Genomic DNA, 21,285 nt, shown 5'->3' on the forward strand with positions numbered 1-21,285 from the left:
ACTTTGCATTATTATTTTGATATATTTTGAATTGTCATCTGTTTTTCTTCTTCGCATAGGCTAATTAAAGGAATTTCCACTGTAAATTGGTGCATAAAAGTGTGTCAGAATGCAGGAAATGAAGTCTTTGACGCTAAAACGTTTCCTGGCGGAGGGCACCCAGACCCCCCACTATGATATGGCCCCCCATCCTGGCCCATACAAATACAGTACAGTATACCCACTACAATACATTAGACTACACCACTGCTTAGAATTCCTCATGGGGGTGACAGAAACTACTCACTATAGCTTTAAGACAATCATTTAGACTCTACCATGCCAACTGCACAAGACCAGTCTTGTATAAAGTACATGAAAGCAATACTTGAGTAAAAGTACAAGTAACGTATCAGAAAATGATTTTGGTAGAAGTTAAAGTCACCTTTTAGAATATTACTAGAGTAAAAGTCTTTAAACTTAAGTTTACTGAACTTAAGTATCAAAATAATTTTCTCACATTAAATATACATAATTATCGGAAGTAAAAGTAAAGAAAGACTTTGATTATGAACTTAATTAGGGCTTCCTTATAATGTTGCATAATATTTAGGGTTTCCACACCTTTTTAAATATCAAACTCAAAGTCTGTCATCAACAAAGAGAAAAAAAGATGTGAGGAAGAATCTTTCACTCCAAAGTACAAAAAACGTTGTGGCAAGTAACAAGTAACGAAGACGCTTAGGGGAAATGTAGTGAAGAAGAAGTAGTGTAGTAAAAGTAGAAGTTTCCAGAAATATAAATAACGAAGTAAAGTACACATATGTAAAAACGCTACTTAATTACAGTAATTAAGTATGTGTACTTCGCTACATTAGAACACTGACTGAAACAAACACAGAGATAGGCTTCACAGTACAGAACTGCCTGTGGAATGCAATGCATGTTGTGGCCTTTAGCAGATGTGCTAAAGTCTGCCTTTCTTTGATTGTGAACATGTGGCCTTGACAGAAACACTTGAAGATGGAATAACTCTGGAGACATCTCTTCACTTTTGAAGGCAAAATATTCCACAGGGAACCCTTGTCCTGCTCAAGGAAAGGGTAAGCTGCAGATAGTACACAGCTTTCCAAAAGAAAAAACTGAAAACCATATACTTGTAGTGATGGGTGGGTGGATATTATTAAAGAGCAAGGGCAGAAGGCTATTAATGGATTTCTGCATGTGGTGTGGTAATTCTAATAATAATCCTTTTTAATTAAAATCCTTTTTAATTTGTTCAGAATTAATAAAAAATTCCACATGTTGATTTCGTTAGCATCAAGTACAAAGACATAATCAGAAGAGTCAGAGAGTCATTTTAACAAGATATGCTCCTACATGTGAAATCTCCTTGGTCTGTTTCTCTACTTTGAGCTTAAAGCTGTCAAGCTTAAAGACACTCTAATTAATATTTATATATTAATAATGGGTCAGATGACTTTGTACATTGTGAAAGGGTCACTCGTAGTGATAAACCCACAGAGAATTATCACCAACTCTGCAGTTTACAGAACATTTTATTAGCATCTTTCAGATCTATGTTTCGATTTTACGCCCGCAACTCTACTGTTTTGTTTCAGTCTCACACCATTCGTCAACCTTGTTTCCAGTTGGCGGTCTTTTCCTTAAGTTGCAGCTAACGCTAGCTAGCTAGCCTTGGTTGACAAGGTGCTTACGAACGCTGAACAAGACATTTTTACCAAAATGTTCCAATCAACTTTGATGAGAGAAAACACACAGTGAGAGGGTCAACGTTTACGACGACAACACGAAAACACCCAAAAACGAGTTCAGGTCTATTTTAATGTAGGCTACACAGTGCCATGGTTAGCATTGCTAAGCCTGCCCTGATTGACAGATTGGTGTGTAGCCACGCTTCTAAAGCATCCCCTGCTTTATGGTCTTTTTCAAAATAAATGGGACCATAGTTTACAAAATGAACATATCTTGAAGAAGACTGGAAACTAGCGATTAAGACCATACACTTGTTATGAAAATGTAGCCTGGATGCCAGCCGAACTTAGCCCCACCCATAACATTTGAGGTTGGGAATTTCGGTCTGGACTTGATCCGTTATGGAGCAACTACGCTCCACCCAGAGCTGTTCGGCCCAATCAAATTGTCAGGGCGGGCTTAATGCAATGATGGACAGATGATCAACAGTAACGTAATCAACCACGTCACCAAAGAGCGCTTGGGTTAAATTTGGAGAATTGAGATGTGTAGATTCCGCCATTGCGTCTGTTATAGAAGATATCGACAGCGTATTAATTTTAATTACATTTTTTAATCCTCAACCGGCCTGTCTCAGCTCGACTCAAACCAGCTGATGGTGTCGCAGTCATTACGGGTCTCGGCTGTTCAAGTCCGCCCGAAAGCACGGTAATGTTATATGGTCGCGCGAGATAGAGAGTGACTGAAGAGAGAGAGTGCCCAGCGGCGTTAGAACAAAGCCATGAATCAGAGAAATAAAACGTGTTTTCGCCGATTCATCACTAGAAATGCAACTGTAGCAAGCATCTCAACATCAATAACATGGCACATTCATATTTACACAATACAAATGATATATACAGCTACAAAAAAGTCTAAAAGAGGTGCAAGAGGAGGCGGTGTTTCCACATATGTGTCTTCTAATTTGGTCTCAGAGTTAATTACTCCTGATATTGAACCCTTGCATTTTGAGTGTATTTTTGTAAAAATAACTCTGCATGAGAATAAGTATATAACTATTGGAAATATGTATCGACCTCCGTCTGCATCTGCTGAATCTATAAATTACATGATTTCTACCATCAATTCTATTAAATTCACAAACGAAATTATACTATTAGGTGATTTCAATAAAAATTGGCTTGATAAATGTGCTAAAGATAAGAATAGTTTTGGAAATCTGATTCTAACCCAGTTAATAAGTGAACCTACTCGTGTTACACAAACGTGTCAGTCTCTGCTTGACTGGATACTAGTCTCTCATCCAAACAGATTCCTAAAATCAGGAATTATGTCTGATTGTTTTAGCGATCATGCAATTGTGTACTGTATATGGAAAATCAAATTGCCTAAATTACCTCCCAAACTAATTACTATTAGACAATACAAAAACTAAATTTAGATCAATTTATTAATTATATAATTTCAATTAACTGGGATAGGTATCAGTTAATTCGAAATGTCCAAGATGTGTGGGATCTTTTACATTCTGAACTGAATACAGTTATTGACAAACATGCTCCTCTGAAAACTATTAAAAGTAAAAGGCAAGCGCCTTTCCTGAATAAGTGCTGACTTAATTAGACTTTTCAGGCAGAGAGATGCTGCTTGGGCCACATTTCATAAGTCTAAGAACACTGCTGATTGGGATGAATACAGGAGGTTACGAGATTTAAGTAAAACTATGATGAGAAATGCCAAATCTAACTATTACAAAGAATCTCTTATTGAAGATTTCAAAAATCCTAAACAATTCTGATCCAAGATTAAAACAATAACTAATGCGTCTGACAAATCTGTACCTAAGCAAATTAAAGTTAATAATGAAATCTTACAAGAACCACTTTTAATGGCCCAAGCCTTTAATAAGCACTTCTCATCAGTCTCTTCTATAGTGCCTGAATCATCTATTTGTGGTAATTTACAACTTAATAATCCACTGTATTAACAGCATATTTTCTTTTAGGACTATTACACTTGTTGAGGTAGAGAATGCTATTAATTATCTCAAAATGAGTAATGGTCCTGGGCTGGATGGTATTGAAGCCAGATTTTTTTAAATGATCAGCTCATGTACTTATGTATCCTTTATGTGATCTCTTCAATATATCTTTGTCTACCTATGAATTACGGAGCATCTGGAAATGTTCACGCATTACTCCCTTACATAAAGAAGGCAATGTACTAGATCTGAACAACTATAGACCAATTTCTATCATTTGCTCTGTCGTTAAAGTGTTTGAAAAATTAATTAATAATCAACTGTCATGCTAGCTTAATGAAAACAATATCCTGTCAGCTTCTCAGTCTGGCTTTCATTCAAATCACTCTACAATTACGGCATTGCTAAAACTAACCATCGATATTCTCACTGCTTCAAACATTTCTAAACTAACTGGTGCTCTTTTCAATGATTTGAAAAAGGCTTTTGATTTACTCAATCATTACATTCTTCTGGATAAACTTCACGCTATTGGCCTTTCACATACTGTATTACTCTGGTTTAACTCATACCTTCACAATAGAAAAACAATGTGTTGTTATTAATGGAAACAAATCTGACACTCTAACTCAACACTATGGTGTGCCACAAGGATCAATATTCATTATACACATATTTATTAATGATCTTCCCTCTATTTGTAAGTGTTCTTTACAAATAAGCTTGCAGTTAATAAGTTACTCTTCAATAAAACAAAAACACATACAGAACATCAAACTCAAATGCAAAACACATTCATGTCGTATTTTCTGTCTGGATGGCACTACATTGCAGAAAGTTGACCACATCAAATACCTGGGCCTATACTTTGACTCAGAGCTTTCTTTTAACTACCATATTAATCATATTGTACATACATTGAATTATAGTCTTAGGCTCCTTTTCCATTCCAAACTGTTTTCCACTTAAGGTCAGAAAAAAAATTGCTCTTCAACTTATACTGCCAATAATGGATTATGCCAATTCTGTGTATTGCATTGCTTCTAATACCTCTCTTGCTCCTTTTACTAGAGTGTATAATAGAGTGTGTAGATTTATTCTTAATTGCTCATTCACAACTCATCATTGCAAAATGTATGAACTTCTTGACCTGCCCACACCATACATAAGAAGACAGATTCATTGGTTGCAATTTGTTTTTAAGTGTGTTAATTTTAATTATCCTTTTTATTTAAAACAGTTTTTGGTTCCTTTCTCCTCCACTCATAACTTAAGACATATTGTACAGCTTTTCTCTTCAGTACATAATGTTTCTAAGTCCATATCAAAAAAAGCTTTTATGTTTAAAGCACCTTCTGTCTGGAATAAGTTACCAGTAAATATTCGTTCCATTTCATCTTTCAGACTGTTTAAACATGCCTTGGCAACTCACTTTCATACTAACTTTGTATGTAGACTTTAATACCCTTCCAATTTTAACTCATTCCTCACTCTTTTCTCTTTACTGAACCACTTAATCTCACTGACATTTTACAGTAAAGTTTGGCTATATTCTGAATGATCCCTGAATTCCTTGTTATTTATTATGTTGTAATTGTAGGCTCTGTGTGGTCTTTTTTTGTTTGTTGTCGTCTGTTTTGAATCTTTTGGTTGTTTGGTTATTTGTTTCTGTTTTGTTCTGTTTTGCTTATCTTTTTTGTATTTGTGGAATGTTTTGTTGTGGTATTTTGTTCAGGACCCCCTCGAAAACGAGATGGTACATCTCAAGGGGTTATCCTAATAAAAGAATTTCAAATTTCAAATAAAAGTCGGAAGTTAGGACGGAAGTGCAAAGAGTGGTTGCTATGGAGACGATACACCGTCTCGTCTCGTTGGTGTTGAGTTCTGTTGACGGTTGAGTTGAGTTCCGTTTCTCTGATTGGTTGTAGGACTATCCAATTGAATGCAGAGGCATTTTCTTTCCTGGTTCGGTTGAAACACGCCCCATAATCACAGCCCAATGAAGCAGTATCAGACTCAGATTCTGACTAGAATCTGAGTATGACGACGTCAGGCTAATGAGAATGTTTACTGAGGGAATAAATCAAGGCTGAAGTAGGGTCATTTCCCCATAGACAGTGTATGCAAGACAGCTTCTTTTTGCAACCAGTGGAGTCGCCCCTGCTGTAAATTTGATAGAATGCAGGTTGAAGGCATGTCTGCATTGGCTTCACTTTTCAGGCCCGGAAGCAAAGGTCCATTATTTATACAGTCTATGGGTATACCCTATATTTTACCATAGATCTGAATGAACACATACAGAAAAACTGTAAGCATCAGATTTATTTCATGGATTTTGTTTTGAATCACATTTACATGTCAGATGTTTCTGTTATTTTGTCCACCCCCTGTTTATTAGCCAATTCTTCGAACGTTCATAAACACAAAGCCTCTTATAAAGTTTACCAGTATTGCAGAGAGGCTGAGTCACTGATCCTGGTTCAGTATATTCTGTCGGCCTCTTAACGGCCACTAGGGTGCAGCTGCACTAACATGATGACTTACTGAATAAATAAATGGATGAATGAATGAAATGGGAGTATGTGGTACATCCACGTCTAAAAGCCCATTCAAGTCCTACATGACTTTTTTTTTAAAAGCATTGGCATCGCTGGGAAAAACCATTCATCCTGAATAGGCCTTTAGCCAACAGCAGCAGTATTATCAAATTCATTACCCAGATTGGACACAGTCTTCTTGGTATGCAGCCTGTATTTCATCCTGACCTGACAGGGTTCAATAGCCTACTGCGAAAGAGCCAGGAGCTAAAACAACTTTTTCTGACTTAAGAATAAAGAATAACTTAAATACAAAAAGTGGTTGTCAAATACTGTTACAGGAACACTTAGACACTCTGATGCAGGAGGTTTCTTGTGAATTGAATTAAAGAGTGCGTCAGCAGGGTGGTGAATGAGGGCCACACCCTCCCTCTTCTCTGTAGTGGTAGTAGTGCCAGGGGAGCTCCTGTGTATTTCCATGTCTGAGTGTGATTGATTATGTCTGGGCTCCGTCCTCTTTGTCATTGCTTGTAGAGTGACTTCACTCAGACTGGCAGGGAATAACTTTGGCTTTGAGTCACGTATGCATACTAGGGGTGTGCATCCCTCCCTTATAGGGCGATCTGATACGTATCTAGATACATGGGGTCTGATACAGTTCAGGGACAATACATTTTAATCTGGAACGATTCAGTGCGATTCGATTCGATGTTGAAACAATTTGGTGCGATACGATGAGATATAATTCAATCTGATAGATACAGATAATATTTGTTTAATTTACTGTATACACATTAATTTCCCATTATAAATTAAAATAAGCCAATTCTATAAAAGAAGCAGTGCCTACCTTCAAATAAATATATATTTTGTAAAAGGGACCAGGGAATAGTAGAGCTAGGACATGCTTATAGTATACACTGTAACTTCAACTTCATCAGCTAGCCTCTTATAACCAAATAACATCCACATCAGCATCATCAGAACCCAGTCTGTGTTCGGGGGGCAGACAGTGTCACCACATTTAAGAATAAACTGAAAACCCTCCTCTTTGAGAAAGCTTATAGTTAGGGAGTGAGGAGATCCAGAAATGCTTTTTACTAACCTAGCTCTGGGGAGTTTACTCCCCGGAGTCCTTATGTTTCTTTTTCCCAGCATTTTTGGTTGCAGCTATCACGGTGGTCCTTCTTCACTACACCCCGCTACGCTCTGCGGTGTCCTGCTGCGTCCTGTTGCGCCCTGCTGAACCCTGCTGCATCCTGCTACGTCCTATGCTCTGCTGTGCCACGCTACATCCTGTAACGCCCTGCAGTGCCCTGCTATGACATGAACTACTACGACTATCATTTTTAGTCACTGCTCCTTTATCTTTATCGTGACTGTTATTGCCACTGTTCATCACACCGTCAAAACTCCGCCTTCCAAGAGCCTGGGTCTACCGAGGTTTCTTCCTAAAAGGGAGTTTTTCCTCGCCACTGTCGTACCGTCGCATTATGTTTGCTCTTGGGGGAATTACTAGAATTGTTGGGACTTTATAAATTATAGAGTGTGGTCTAGACCTACTCTATCTGTAAAGTGTCTCGAGATAACTCTAAACTCTAAAACTGAATTGAATTGAATTGAATCAGCTCCATATGAAATAGCCTCCTTGCTGCTGTAATCTTAAGCCCTATTCACACGGGATAAGTATTACCTGGTGACCTCCAGTCATTTGTAATAATTGCGGAGGTTATCTGTGATCTTAATCCCGTGCGAATTGGTCATGTCTGTAATTTGTAAAGTAATAATTCCCCCGCAAATGACCTACCATATTTCGCCGAAAACGGAGGTCCTGTGATAATATTAGTCCCGTGCAAATCGGCATCTCTGCTTTGTCCAGGATTTGGTGGGGCTTTTTGGTTTTTTCAAGGTACCTATTTCCTTCTTTTGCGCCTTTTTATCCATCTTTCGCGAAGAATGGAGGGTGCGTTGGAGTGTTTTGACGGTGTTTTGGATGCTGGGTCATGTCGCTATACATCATATACAATTTGCAGAAAGAGAAAGATGAAAACCACCACAAGTGCGAAGACAAAAAGAATGATTAGGCGATGGCGATGGATGACATGTATAGCAGCATGCGGTAAGTATATTTTTTATGTTTGTATCATACATCTAGAGATAATGACAAGACATCTCCAAGCAATAGATTTTAACCTGGTGAAATGTTTGGTTTTATCCATCTAACCGGACCCTGCTTGACACCACCCGGAGAAAAAAGTGAGAGAAAGAAAAAGGAGAGGTCGCAGTTCGGACGATGACTGACTACCCGGTTGAGATTGTGTGCGTGTGTGTCCTCGAGATCTTACCACACACAAACACACGTAGCAGAGCTACCCACCCCCATGTTTCTACTGTTGCTTAATGTCAGTAAATTCGAGTAAAATCACAGGCTTCGCTTATCCCGTTCGAATGCGCCAGATGAAAATCAGACGAAAATGGGTGGGTAATTTATAATTCACACGAGGTCCCTAGATAATACTTATCCCGTGCGAATAGGGATAATGGCACAATGGCACGTTACACAGCCATTGTGAGCACTCCAATAATAATCATATACAGTATTACGTGAGTACACGTGAGCACAATAATACTGTTGTGAGCATTAGAATGCAGCTAGCAAACTTTTGTGCTATTGTAACTGAACATCTTAGAACATATAAACGTCAATACAAACTTAACACACCCAAATATGTATCTATAGGCTACATATTTATACCAGTCTAATCACATGTTTATGAACACACACATGGATGGATGTACAATTGTACAATTTAAAATACTAGGACAGTGCCCGTTGAAAATGTGCCTGTTTGGAACGGGAGATTGCTTGACCTGTGGTATTGCTACTTGTAGAATGCTTCAAAACCAAATTGTATCCCAAAATGACATACAGAAGGACCCCAAACCACTTAAAATATATATATATATATATATATATATATATATATATATATATATATATATATATATATATATATATGTTTGCAAAAATATAGGGGTCAATTTGTGAATGTTATGCTGATTTGAAAAGACTGAAAAAAGACCTCTAGACTATCTGTCATAATATGTAAAGACTGAAGATCTTGCAGGGTCACACATTGTAAGACTACAACAAAAAATGTAACCATTTAGCTACCACTAGCGTTAGCTGGTAACTTAAGGGAAAGTTTGCAGCTGTGCTAGATTTAGCGACTTTTCAGACCCCCTTCGCGACTTTTTTTCAAAAAAGCGACTAGAAAATCTGGTGACTTTCTTTAGAAAAGATGCCAGTATTGTCCGGCGAGCATGCAAAGGTATTTCTCTCTTGTGGCTGCCAAAACGGTCACCTCTCTCTTCTGTTCTGTGACTGAGGAGCAGAGGAGCAGCCTCTCCTCTCTCTCATGTGAAGCAGCACTGAGCAGGCAGGTAGAAGGGGAGGGGGGACAGGGTGTGGGGGCTGGTGTAGGTAGGAGAGACAGCGGGACGCGACGGGAGAAAGACGCCACTGAGCTGGCCTGGCCCTGGGCAAGCCAGCCTTCTTTGAAAATTCTTTATCGATCTTTCTCCCTCCCTTCGTAGAATTTCTTTTTTTACTTCAAATATAGGCTACCTAAGTAATACTAATAATTTAATATAAATTCCTTTAGTGAGTTTGTGAGTATTTGGCTAAAGATTTCTATTTCTTTCTATCTCCCTGCTGACGCATCCACTAAGCTTTATGCTAATTAATGTGCAGACTGGTTAGAGTTTTGCACATGTGACTCCAGTTGTGCCCACTGTTGTTTAGCAATCGAAAAAAAAACTCCTGGGACCCCTGGCAGAATTAAATTGGTCATTAAAAAATACAAATCAGCGTAACAGACCTTTTAGGGACCGTTCTGTATTTATGGAATGGACCACCGGAGGAAAATAGGGGAAGGTCATGTTTTGTATTCTTTGTTGAGGGGAGGGTCACCCAAATCTTTATAGTCTAGGAGGGGGGGTCACACAACTTTTGTATTCATGAAACAGCAAAATTTCAAAGTGGCTTGTTTGGTGCATATTTATCCATGCAACTCTCAGTCTAGGCCCCAGCTACCAGATGGGTCTGACCCATGAGTTTGCTGTGGGGCAGGGGGAGCACTGCCCCCCTGGTGGCTGAAACGGGTAATTGCATTGTTTAAAAAATGAGTAAAAATGTGTACATGTACTGACTTTTGTTGCCAGCGGTTTAGACATTAATGGCTGTGTGTTGAGTTATTTTGAGGGGACAGCACATTTACACTGTTATACAAGCTGTACACTTAATTCTTTACATTGTAGCAAAGTGTAATTTCTTCAGTGTTGTCCCATTAAAAGATATAATGAAATATTTACTAAAATGTGAGGGGTGTACTCACTTTTGTGAGATACTGTATATTTGATGTCAGCTTACTAATTGATTGCGCATTTTGTGTAGATTTGGACTTTTATACGTTTATTCCACTTTGTTTAAACGGCGAAGTGAAGAGGCCTCGTTCACCTGTTTGGAGCTGGCTGGTGAATGTGACGCGCGTAGGCCTTGCTGGATACACCATATCATTTACCTTTTTGTGGATCTACTGATCGCTGTGGATAACTTTTTTTCGTGTCATTACATTACGGCAAAATACGGATCTTTTTTCTTAACGTGTCTTAACATTTTATGGCGTGATTGCGCTTGGTTTCTGCGTTTGGAGAGGCATCTCAACAGACTGTAGGTCCAACACTGATTGTTGACTGTTATATTTGAGTAGAATTTAAGTGTCGGGTCATTCCGCCACCGTCTGTCTACTATGTTCCAAGACAGCCGTGCCACGATTGGATTTCATAAGGGCGAATTGTTAAATTGTTGTGTTTGTGTAATGTAAATGCAGCTGTCCCTATATGCTAAAATATATAATGACTGAGGAAGCCTATAGTGACGAGTCCATAGCAACCAGTTTGTTTGTTGAATTTGTTACTTTGAACTTTGCTGAATGGTCTCAATATTTTATTGTTTTATTTTATATGAATACTAGTTTACTAGAGGAGTAACTTAGTATTTGAAGTAATGCAGTAATGCAGGAAGTGTGCATTTAGTTTCCATGCTTATTGTGTTTCCACAACACCGTTAGTGAGTAAATCTACTGAAATGGCCCCCACACCATAACAGAGGAGTGGGATGCATAAGATGAGAAAGCAGAGGTTAAATCATGTATGTCATGGCTGTAAAAATAAAATGGCATCTGCACATTTTTACCAAGTGCTAACAAGTACAGAAGGCATCCTCAAATTGATGGGGAGGGTCATGCCTCTTTTTTACAATCATTTTGGAGGGTTATAGACATTTGTTTAGTGGTGAAGGGAGGGTCAAGTCTATTTTTACTAAAGAGCCCAAAACTCCTCTGGTGGCCATTTATATAAATAACGAACAGTCCCTTATAGACTTTTATAATTATCCTTGCAGTATTTGGAAATGTGTAGAACAACAAGGAACAAGATTAAAACCACAAGTACAAAGGGAGTGATCTCATATGAGTGTTCAATATGACATACATAAATAAAAACTACAAAATATGTAATATTATGACATATATATTATATTGTTTGCTCAGTTCCTTGTTATAACAAGAAACCCATTTTAACAAGATCCTTTTCATGTTATAACAACCAACATATTTTCTAATTCTATTTAATGTCTTGTTTTAACAAAAATGTTATTATTTCACAAACTCGTATAGTATCTTATTATTACTAGGAACTATTATCTGAAATCTTTCACATTTTTAATGACAAACTGACTTATGAACATAACCATACAATGTCATGGGGCACAACATGCTACCACAGCAATATAACCACAAAATCTAATCTCAATCGCAAATCCCAGTACTGGCTCTGTCGTGCTTGTTTTGATTGACGGACAAAGACTGTGAAATAACTGGCACATTTTTATCACAAGTAGGAAAAAAATATATTTGGTTGTGAAATGATCTTCAATAAACTCTTTTATTTTAAAAAGAAGGATGAAATTAAAATTCCATAATACTGAGCTAGGTAGAAAAATGTAATTACATTTTTTTACAATTTCATTATTACACATTTTGTCTATGTTCATACGACCATGTATTTCATAGTCTTATTTATTTGTTCACGATTGAACACTTTGGGTCTCTATGAAATAAAAAATTAAACAGTAGACTTTAGAATCAAGTTTATTGGGCAGACGTTGACTCGTACAGGGATGGTGTCTCATGTTAATAGACACCAGCTAACACGATAAAGATAAGGAATAAATGATCAGGACAAACAAGCAGGACATATTGCTACTATTTACAGGCAAGTAGGTATGAAAAGAGTGACGATCCACAACAGCTGGACAAACAAAGACACAGGTTGAATCGTTAAATATATTGGATGCTGGTCTTTTGGAACATACTGTATGTTAAGTTAGTCTGTATGCCAGACTCCAGGCTTTTAACGTGCACTAAGAGGAGTGAACACGTCACACCAATCCTTGCTGCCCTTCACTGGTTACCAGTGAGTTTTAAAATTAATTTTAAGATTTTACTACTTGTTTTTAAAGCCCTAGTCTATATCCATGACGTTCAACTTCCAGGATTGCTCCGTTTTCGCAGGAAATTCAGCCGTATTTCACTCATTTTCGGCCGGATGTCATTCCCCTTCCTCTTTCTTTGTATTGGCATTTTAAACTCCGGTGGATTTGTGAGGACTATGGTTAACTGCTCCTCAGATCTCTGCAGGGTAAATCCAGACAGCTAGCTAGACTATCTGTCCAATCAGAGTTTTCTGTTGCACGACTAAAACTACTTTTGACCAGACCTTCCTCCGCGGCGCTGTGGAGGAAGGTCTGGCAATGCGAGACTACACTTTATTAGACCTGTGCTGCTACCTTCTGCTTCAAGGCGCCATCCAACCAGGAAATGAACGTTTTACAATATGTCAACATACACATGAGGAAATGTGCCAGGAGCCCACAGCAGAGCAGACTCTATGTCTGGGTATACTGTAGCAGTGTCACTTCAGTGGCCACTCACCCATGACAATCAATTTACCAACTGAAAACCCATTTCCTATTGATACTGTCCAATGAATTATAATAAAGGGTGAGGCTAGTTGCACCCCTGGTACAATTAGCAGTGTATGCTATTTGTACCCTGGTGCAATTAGAAGTGCTATTCGTACCCTGGTGCAATTAGAAATGAATGCTATTCGTACCCCGCCGGTGCACACAGCAATGTGTTCTATTAATACCCTATCTGGTACAAATATCAATGTATGCTATTTGCACCCCTGTGCATTTACAGTACCTTGGCATATATTTACACACAGTTATCCATACTACTCATGTATTACACCTTTTTGGAATATATTATATAATATTATAAATGAAAAAAACAAGATCATCTCCCCAGGGAATCAGACTCCAGACTCCCAGACCAAAGATCAGTGTTCTAATCACTCACCTATAAGTTCTTACTGGATGTCATACAACTGTTTACCCCTTGGTATCTTCAAGCCTCGGTTGCTAGGTAACAATACTGTATAAAAAAAATAGGTAGGCTACTATGGTACTACCTAACAAACTAACGGTTGTCTGCTTTCACTGAAAACAGAAAGTGCAACTGTAGTATCCATTTTCCGCTAGAAATTCAATTGTTATAAACTTTAGAGACAAAACTTTCCTAATATGCCAGTTTCTGCAGTCATGGAAGATGAACGTCCGCCATGATTCCGGTGCAGGCGAGCAACGTGTTTTTCTTGTTACGTCACAGGGTGTGAATAGCTCAGCTGTGTGGCCGAGGCTATTCGTACCGGGGGTGCAAATAGACACTCCGTATAATAAATCATGCGAGTGCTCTCCAGAAACTAGTTGCCAGTGACACACATACAGCTTATCCATTTAATCCTGTAAATAAACTAATTCATATATTTCAATTAATTTACTAGAAATGTATTTACAATGTTTATACAATTACGATTTTGTGTGTGTGTGTGTGTGTGTGTGTGTGTGTGTGTGTGTGTGTGTGTGTGTGTGTGTGTGTGTGTGTGTGTGTGTGTGACGGTAAGGTGTTTCAAATGTTTGTTGGGTGACCGTACAGATGTTTGTGTTTTTTTATCTTATCTTAACTATTTACATATTTGTTTAAACAGTCAGTATTTGCATATTTAATTATTTACATCAGCAGTTAAGAATCTACCTCTGTGGTTTTCCTCACATTTACCTGAGTTCTGCTAGCGCCTGATTGGTTAGTTCAGCTACATGTGATTAAGTCAAACAGGGAAGTGTTGTTGTTGTGGAGCTGACCAAGGGGGTAAGCTAGCAACCGGAAAGCGTACCTCCTAATCCTATGGGGACATTCTGAGGCTAACAAGCCATTAGCCCCCGTTAGCATTCCATTGACTCCCATTCATTTTGGCGTCACTTTGACAGTGAATAACTTTACATCTGAAGTGTTTAAAGACTCTATTTGTCCATTGTTTATTTCTAAAGAAACACAACAATGTATAAAAGGCTCCATTACCTTGTATCTCACGTTATGGCTCCGTAGCAGACGCTTTTATAAAAATAGGCTAACGATTGCGTCATGACCACAACTGCAACTTTCTGTCGCGCAGTAGATAAATTACCGTATAGTCAGGAGAAGCTTGCAGTCAATCGGTGGAGGCATACAGTCAAGGGAGAAGCCCATAGAGAGTCCATGAAAGCATTGGAACAAAATATTTCAGCAACGTTTGGCTCCTGCTCCTACGGTCATGGACAGTTCCTACTCACGCTCTCCATCTCTGTAAGATTGGGAATGATTGAGATTTCTCTCGGCACAGCTACCAGAAGACTTCACACTTTCAGACAGGTTGCTCACGTCACATCTACGTCTTCAAGCTCAGTTGGAGGCTGCTCAGTAATGCTCAGCCATCACCGGTAAAGTGCTTCTAATTGACTTCACTGGTCTCCGTCGAAGTGTATGGCGTCGATTTGTTCATTTATTTTACTGTCTATGGTAGGTTGACCAGACATCCCGAAAAATTCGGGACAGTCCTGAAATCCAAGCAGTTGTCCCAAATCCCGAATCCTGCCCTAATTGTCCTGAAAATTACAGCAAAGTCTCAAGAACAGACTCTCGAGTAGTTATAGTCTGATAGAACATTAAAAACTGTTCATGGTGATTGAATCGTTGAGTCATTGAGTAGATAATTATCTCTGAAATAAATGTTCATACCTCAGAATCCAGCGAAAGGCACTTATCTGCATGGAGTTGCTGCTGCGAAAGTGCAATTTAAAGGGGAACTATGCAGTTTTTTTTTTAGCTTAATTTACCTTAACTGAACAGCTTTGGAGTCATTGGAATGGTTATATGCCTTTTTTCGGGTTGAATGGTGGTCGTCTTGCTCCCCCCTAGCGCCTGTGAGCTGAAAAACCACGCTTGCAACTTTGGGCCGGCAAGTCGCCGGCCTCAGCGTCAGGAAGTATGGCGTGATATCAGGTCTCGTGATGTAACAAATTGCTTCAAGGCACTGCACACATACGCCCATTCAGGAACCAGCTAACAAGGTAGCGATTTAGTTTTTCACACTATCATCATGGCTGAGCCGGCTAAAAAGAAGCAGAAAGCTAGGAAAGCATTGTCGGAGGAACAGAGAAAGAGGAAACGGCAGACTCACCGAGTGAGGAGTCAGACACAAGTAAAGCTGTAAAGCTGTAGGGGGAGCTCTATAGAGAAACCTGCCAGCAAAAAGTGAGAAAACAGCGAAGAAATGGCCAAAACTGCATCGCGCCTCTTTAAAGCTTTAGTGCGGAACTGTTGAATTCTCTGTCAAATCAGCAGAATACATACAGAAGTCTGTATTGGGCCCTAGATGATCAAAACTTCTCAAAATCTAATCTAATATCTAATCTAGTCTAAAATTGTATTTTAGTTTAGTTATACTGGTAGATGCCTTTGGCCTAAATTGATTAAGACGTTCATAGGCTACTTTATATGCGGTTTGATTATAATCGTTACAGTTTCCAATCAGAAATAATAGTGTGATAGACTTAAAAAGATAAAAAAAGACATAATCAGTACTCTTTTCATTTGTGGAATGACCACAGTTCATTACTCAATAAAGCTGCTGTTTGTCCAGGCCCTGAGTGCAGGGAACGTTGACTTGCAATAAGCTATTTACACCAATAAAACAATAAAATGTGGAGACCAGTTAAACCTGGATCAATATATTGCTAAGCCTAATACTTACCAAGCATTGTTTTTACAAATCTCATATAATCCTAGGAAATGGAAAGATGGACATTAAGTTTTATTAAGGCACAGGCTCGGAGAGGTTGGCTGCAGCTGGAGCGTCTCGCTTGTGTCAGCACATTAAAAGAGAAGGACAGAAGCAGGAGCAGGGAGGTGAGAACTGGTTCATGTGAGAAATGAGTGGCAATGAGACAGCAAACTGCACAGGCGCCAATTAGAGCTGACGTGTCCCATCTGGACCATCTTGATTAAAATTCCTCTAAAGTGAGCCTCCAATGCTACTGGAAGGCAGTCACCCCTAAGCAACTTTCAAAAGGTGATTCATTCTGGTATTCCCATTGGGGTTTTAAGTGTGTGTATTTATGTGTGTGTGTGTGTGTGTGTTTGTGTGTGTGTGTGTGTTTTGTGTAAGGAAGGCCTGATGCGTGAGGCAACTATTGTGGCAAACTGGATTCCTGCAGATGGCACATTGCGTGACTCATTCTTGTACCATCTTAGAAATTACAAAGCGCCCTGACAACCTTCAAACATGAAGTTGTATACTGGGTGATTTATGTCCGTCCACTTGTGAGAGAGTTCCACAAAACTGTTTTTATTTTATCCCACCCGAGCAAGACCCACATAATTAAAGCTCCCCCCACTACTGCTTTCATCCTACTGTCCTGTAGATGTGCTTGACATTTCACAGGTAACAATAGCTTACTGAAGTTGGCGGTGTGAAGTACAGATGACAATTGCACAATGATTTGTTCAAACGCCTCTCACACTGGAAGCAAACCCCACTCCTGGTGCTCCTAAGTGCTTGATGGCCAAGCACAGCCACTTCACTTTGCATCGCTTCACTCGAACAAAAGTCATGGCTTGTGGGCGTTTTTTGGGTGTTTGAGGGTAGTGGCGGCTGGTGGAATTTATACCAGGGAGGGCTTCGCCAAAAATCAAGCAGACTTTCTGCTGATACAAAAATATGACCTGTAACACTGAGAAAATAGATAGATAGATAGAACATGTATTGTCATTATTGTGCATAATAAAACTTTATTATATATATATATATATATATATATATATATATATATATTAGGGCTGGGCAAGTTAACACGTTATTATCGCGTTAACTCATTAACGCCAAAAATTATTTTATCGCGCATTAACGCAGTTTTTATTATTGTAAAAGTCTGTTGCTCACATGCTTTTATTTTGTAAAAGTCTGTTGCTGACTGCTTACAGGAACCGAAAAAGAAAATAATTGGCGGATAAACAAACCAGCAAACATGGAGAAGGGTACGGAACTTTTACATGGCCATTTTAATTTTAAAGTTCTTCCAGACGGCGCAGTCGACAGAACCAAAGTTATTTGTAACCATTGCAAAGTTGAATTTTCTTATCACCGGAGTACTTCCGGTCTGAAATATCACCTAGATGCATACACAGAGTTGATACCAGCAAATCATTCAACGAAACAAACAGTGATGCGAGGCTTCGGCAGACTACGTTAGATGCAGCGTGTGGGAGAAGTATAGATAAACAAAGGCAAGAGAAGCTAACAGATGCCATAGCGAAGTGGATAGCTACAGACTGCAGGCCGATTAATGTTTTGGAGGACGTCGGGCTGAGAAACATTCTGAAAATCGCAACAAATGACGGCAGGTAGGAGATTTTACAAGACGCACCATCACAAGAAGAATACACCAGTTGTTATGAAAAGGAGAGGACTGCAAAAGCGACACCTTCACAACGTGTTGCTCTCACTGGGGACTACTGGACATCACTGGGTAACCATAGTTACCTCGGAGTTACAGTTTTAATGTTGTGATTGTGGCTCAGGATTTTGTGGGTAGTTTATATAACAAACAGGATAACATGAATGCCCTGGCAGTGGCAATAAGCTTTCATTTTGTATTTGCTTTGATTACATTGTTTAAGTTGAGATTTACACTAAATATTTGATTTAACTGCTACTGTATAAACAAAATCCTGATGTTAAGTGTTTGCAGAACAAATGTTATGGCACTTTCTTTCATATGGCAGAACATTTAAAATTAATTTGAGCTATACACTACTTTTTAATTCATTATTGGATTTTGCGTATAACAATGCGATTAATCCCGATTAATCAGGGAACTCATGCGATTAATCGCTATTAAAACTTTTAGTCGTTGCCCAGCTCTAATATATATATATATATATATATACACATTAAAAAAAATCTGTGATGATAAAAGACAGGACAAGAGCAACAGCATCAGTAAAAATTGTATATATAAAATTGTGTGTCATATAATGTAAACAAACATTGAAAAGGTCATATTGTCCCTATTTGGTTCCTATAAAATTGTATATATAAAATTGTGTGTCAATATAATGTAAACAAACATTGAAAAGGTCATATTGTCCCTATTTGGTTCCTATCAATAATAATAATAACAATTGACACATTTTTGTTACTGAACTGAACTTAAGATACTTTTTTTCACGTTTTCTTGCAATATTTAATTTCCTAAACATAGCCAATTTCATTGCAATGTGGTATCTTTTTTTCAAATGTTTTTTTTACAATTATTATTTCAGAAATGTGTGTTATTTACAGCTGTATTAATCCAGGCTTGGTATGTTCCTTTGATTTGGAAAAGGAGGCAAGGAAAACAGAATAGCGTCTTAGCATCACAACAGGCAGTTAGCCATGGCATTTTTATAAACAAAACTTTTACTTTTACAAAACTCGCTCAGAGCGAAAAGTCTTTACACCAATAAGCCAGAAGTTCCCTGAATCACCCTTAAGGGTTGCAAAAGCTTAAAACAAACTATGTTGTACGACGTGTTGTCCTACTACATCACTTAGAGACAGAAGTATTTATACCTGTTCTGTGGCCACATTTGAAGACAAGACGAAAAGCCTGCCGTCAACGAGAAGGGCAGGATAACGGTGAACACTTTTAGGCCAATATACCAATATGTGGTTGGATGTGTTTGTGGTATTATTTGTATTATTGTTCCTATTTCTAAATTTTCAGACTTTAAAAGCCCCTTTGTAAAATAAATTACTGGTGTAAAGAAAGTTCATTCTTTAACTTGGAAATTGTAGTTTTCTATAGATAATGTTAAAGAGGCTATCTGTAAATTTTGAAGGTGGCAGCATCTGGAGGCAACATTTGTCAATAGCGGCTGCTTGGCTTCACGTCAAAGTAAGCACTCTACAGATATTGAGCGTTACTGAAGGATATCTTTTCTTGTAATATGGATAGCATTGGTATTGTCAGGAGTTTAATAACCAGTGGGAAAGTTTCGTCACCGTGGCATCCTTAGCTAAGTTAACACAGTGCTGTGTCGGTGCTGGATTTACCAAAACTCTGCCCATTTCGACCCAATGATTTTTAGTGTATACTTTCTCACCTCCACACCCTTGGCCAATCACTGTGTTAAGTGGGCTTGTGTCAGTTCTATTACATAACATGGCAAGAATTGTCCACCCAAATTCAACATTGGAAAGGCACGAGGGGAGGGGGTTTGCAGACGCTGTTCAAAATAGGGATAGACTGATTATCGGCCCTGGCCAATTAACGGGCTGTTTTTTGGCAGTCTGCAGATTATCTGTGTTGGCGTTTTATTTGCCTGATAACTGATAAAGTTAATGAATTAAAAGTGTTCTACTTTGACTCCACTACAGCTCTGTGTCTGTCCCTCTGCTTCGGTTTCACTCACCACTGAGTCTGACTTAATGCCCCCCCCCAACACTATCGGAATCTCTTACTGGGTATTATGTTGATAGTTTGTAATTTATTATATAATTGCTTAAAACATTTAAACAAAGTTTTGTGTTGGTGTTTTAACATTACAAAATCTTAATTTTCACTGTAAATGCATATTGGTTCCAAATATCGGTTTCATTAACTACTAATAATCGGTATCAATATCGGCCTTGAAAACCCATTATTGGTCAATCCCTAGTTCAAAACACTTGATTTGAAGCATTCCAAGGCCTGACCCCTCACCTGAGACCAATTTGCCTTGAGATGCAGCTCCTACTGTAGGCAAAGCTCTCAATTTACCCGACGATTTCCGTTCCAACCCTCATCTACATTCATGAGCTCTGGGTACTGACTGAAAGAATGAGAATGCTGATTCAAGTGGCAGAAATGAGCTTCCTTCTCCCGTGGAGACAGGATAAGGAGTTCAGATATTCAGAAGGAGCTCCTCCTTCGCATTCCCTGATTAGTATGCCCCCTAGCCACCCCCATCTGGAGGTTTGTCACGCACGTCCAAATGGGAGGAAACTCTGGGTCACGCCCAGAACACACTAGAGGGATTACGTAGCCCATCTAGTCTGGGAATGCCTCAGGATCCCCAGAAACTGAAGGACGTGGCTGGGGACAGGGATGTCTGGGCTACTAGCCTGAAGACACTGTGACCTGCACCCAGATAAGTGATGTACACTGAGATTTGCAAATCTAATAGGACTTTTATAATGAAAAATGTTCATTTATGGCTTCAACAGAAAGCATCTCAACTCTCTATGAACTGACTTTTGTTACACTCACACTATTGTCTGTTTTTTCCTATAGTCTGAGGCTGATCGCCATAGCAGAGCCATGGTTGCTGTCCTCATTTATCATAGACTAAATCTCAATGTTTGTTTACAATAACTTTCAGGTAGAAAACACTTTCACTGACATTAGGTTAGAGAGCTAATTGACTAAAGAAAATGACACCACCCAAACTAGCAGTCAGTCCGACTGGCGGTGGGATGTTGCTGTTTTTAACACTAGAATTGGTTTATCAAAGCAACACAGTACAGACAATAAGCATAGCAGAAACGCTC

The sequence above is a fragment of the Perca fluviatilis genome, chromosome 13 (assembly GCF_010015445.1).
Source record: "Perca fluviatilis chromosome 13, GENO_Pfluv_1.0, whole genome shotgun sequence".
Lineage (NCBI taxonomy): Eukaryota > Metazoa > Chordata > Actinopteri > Perciformes > Percidae > Perca > Perca fluviatilis.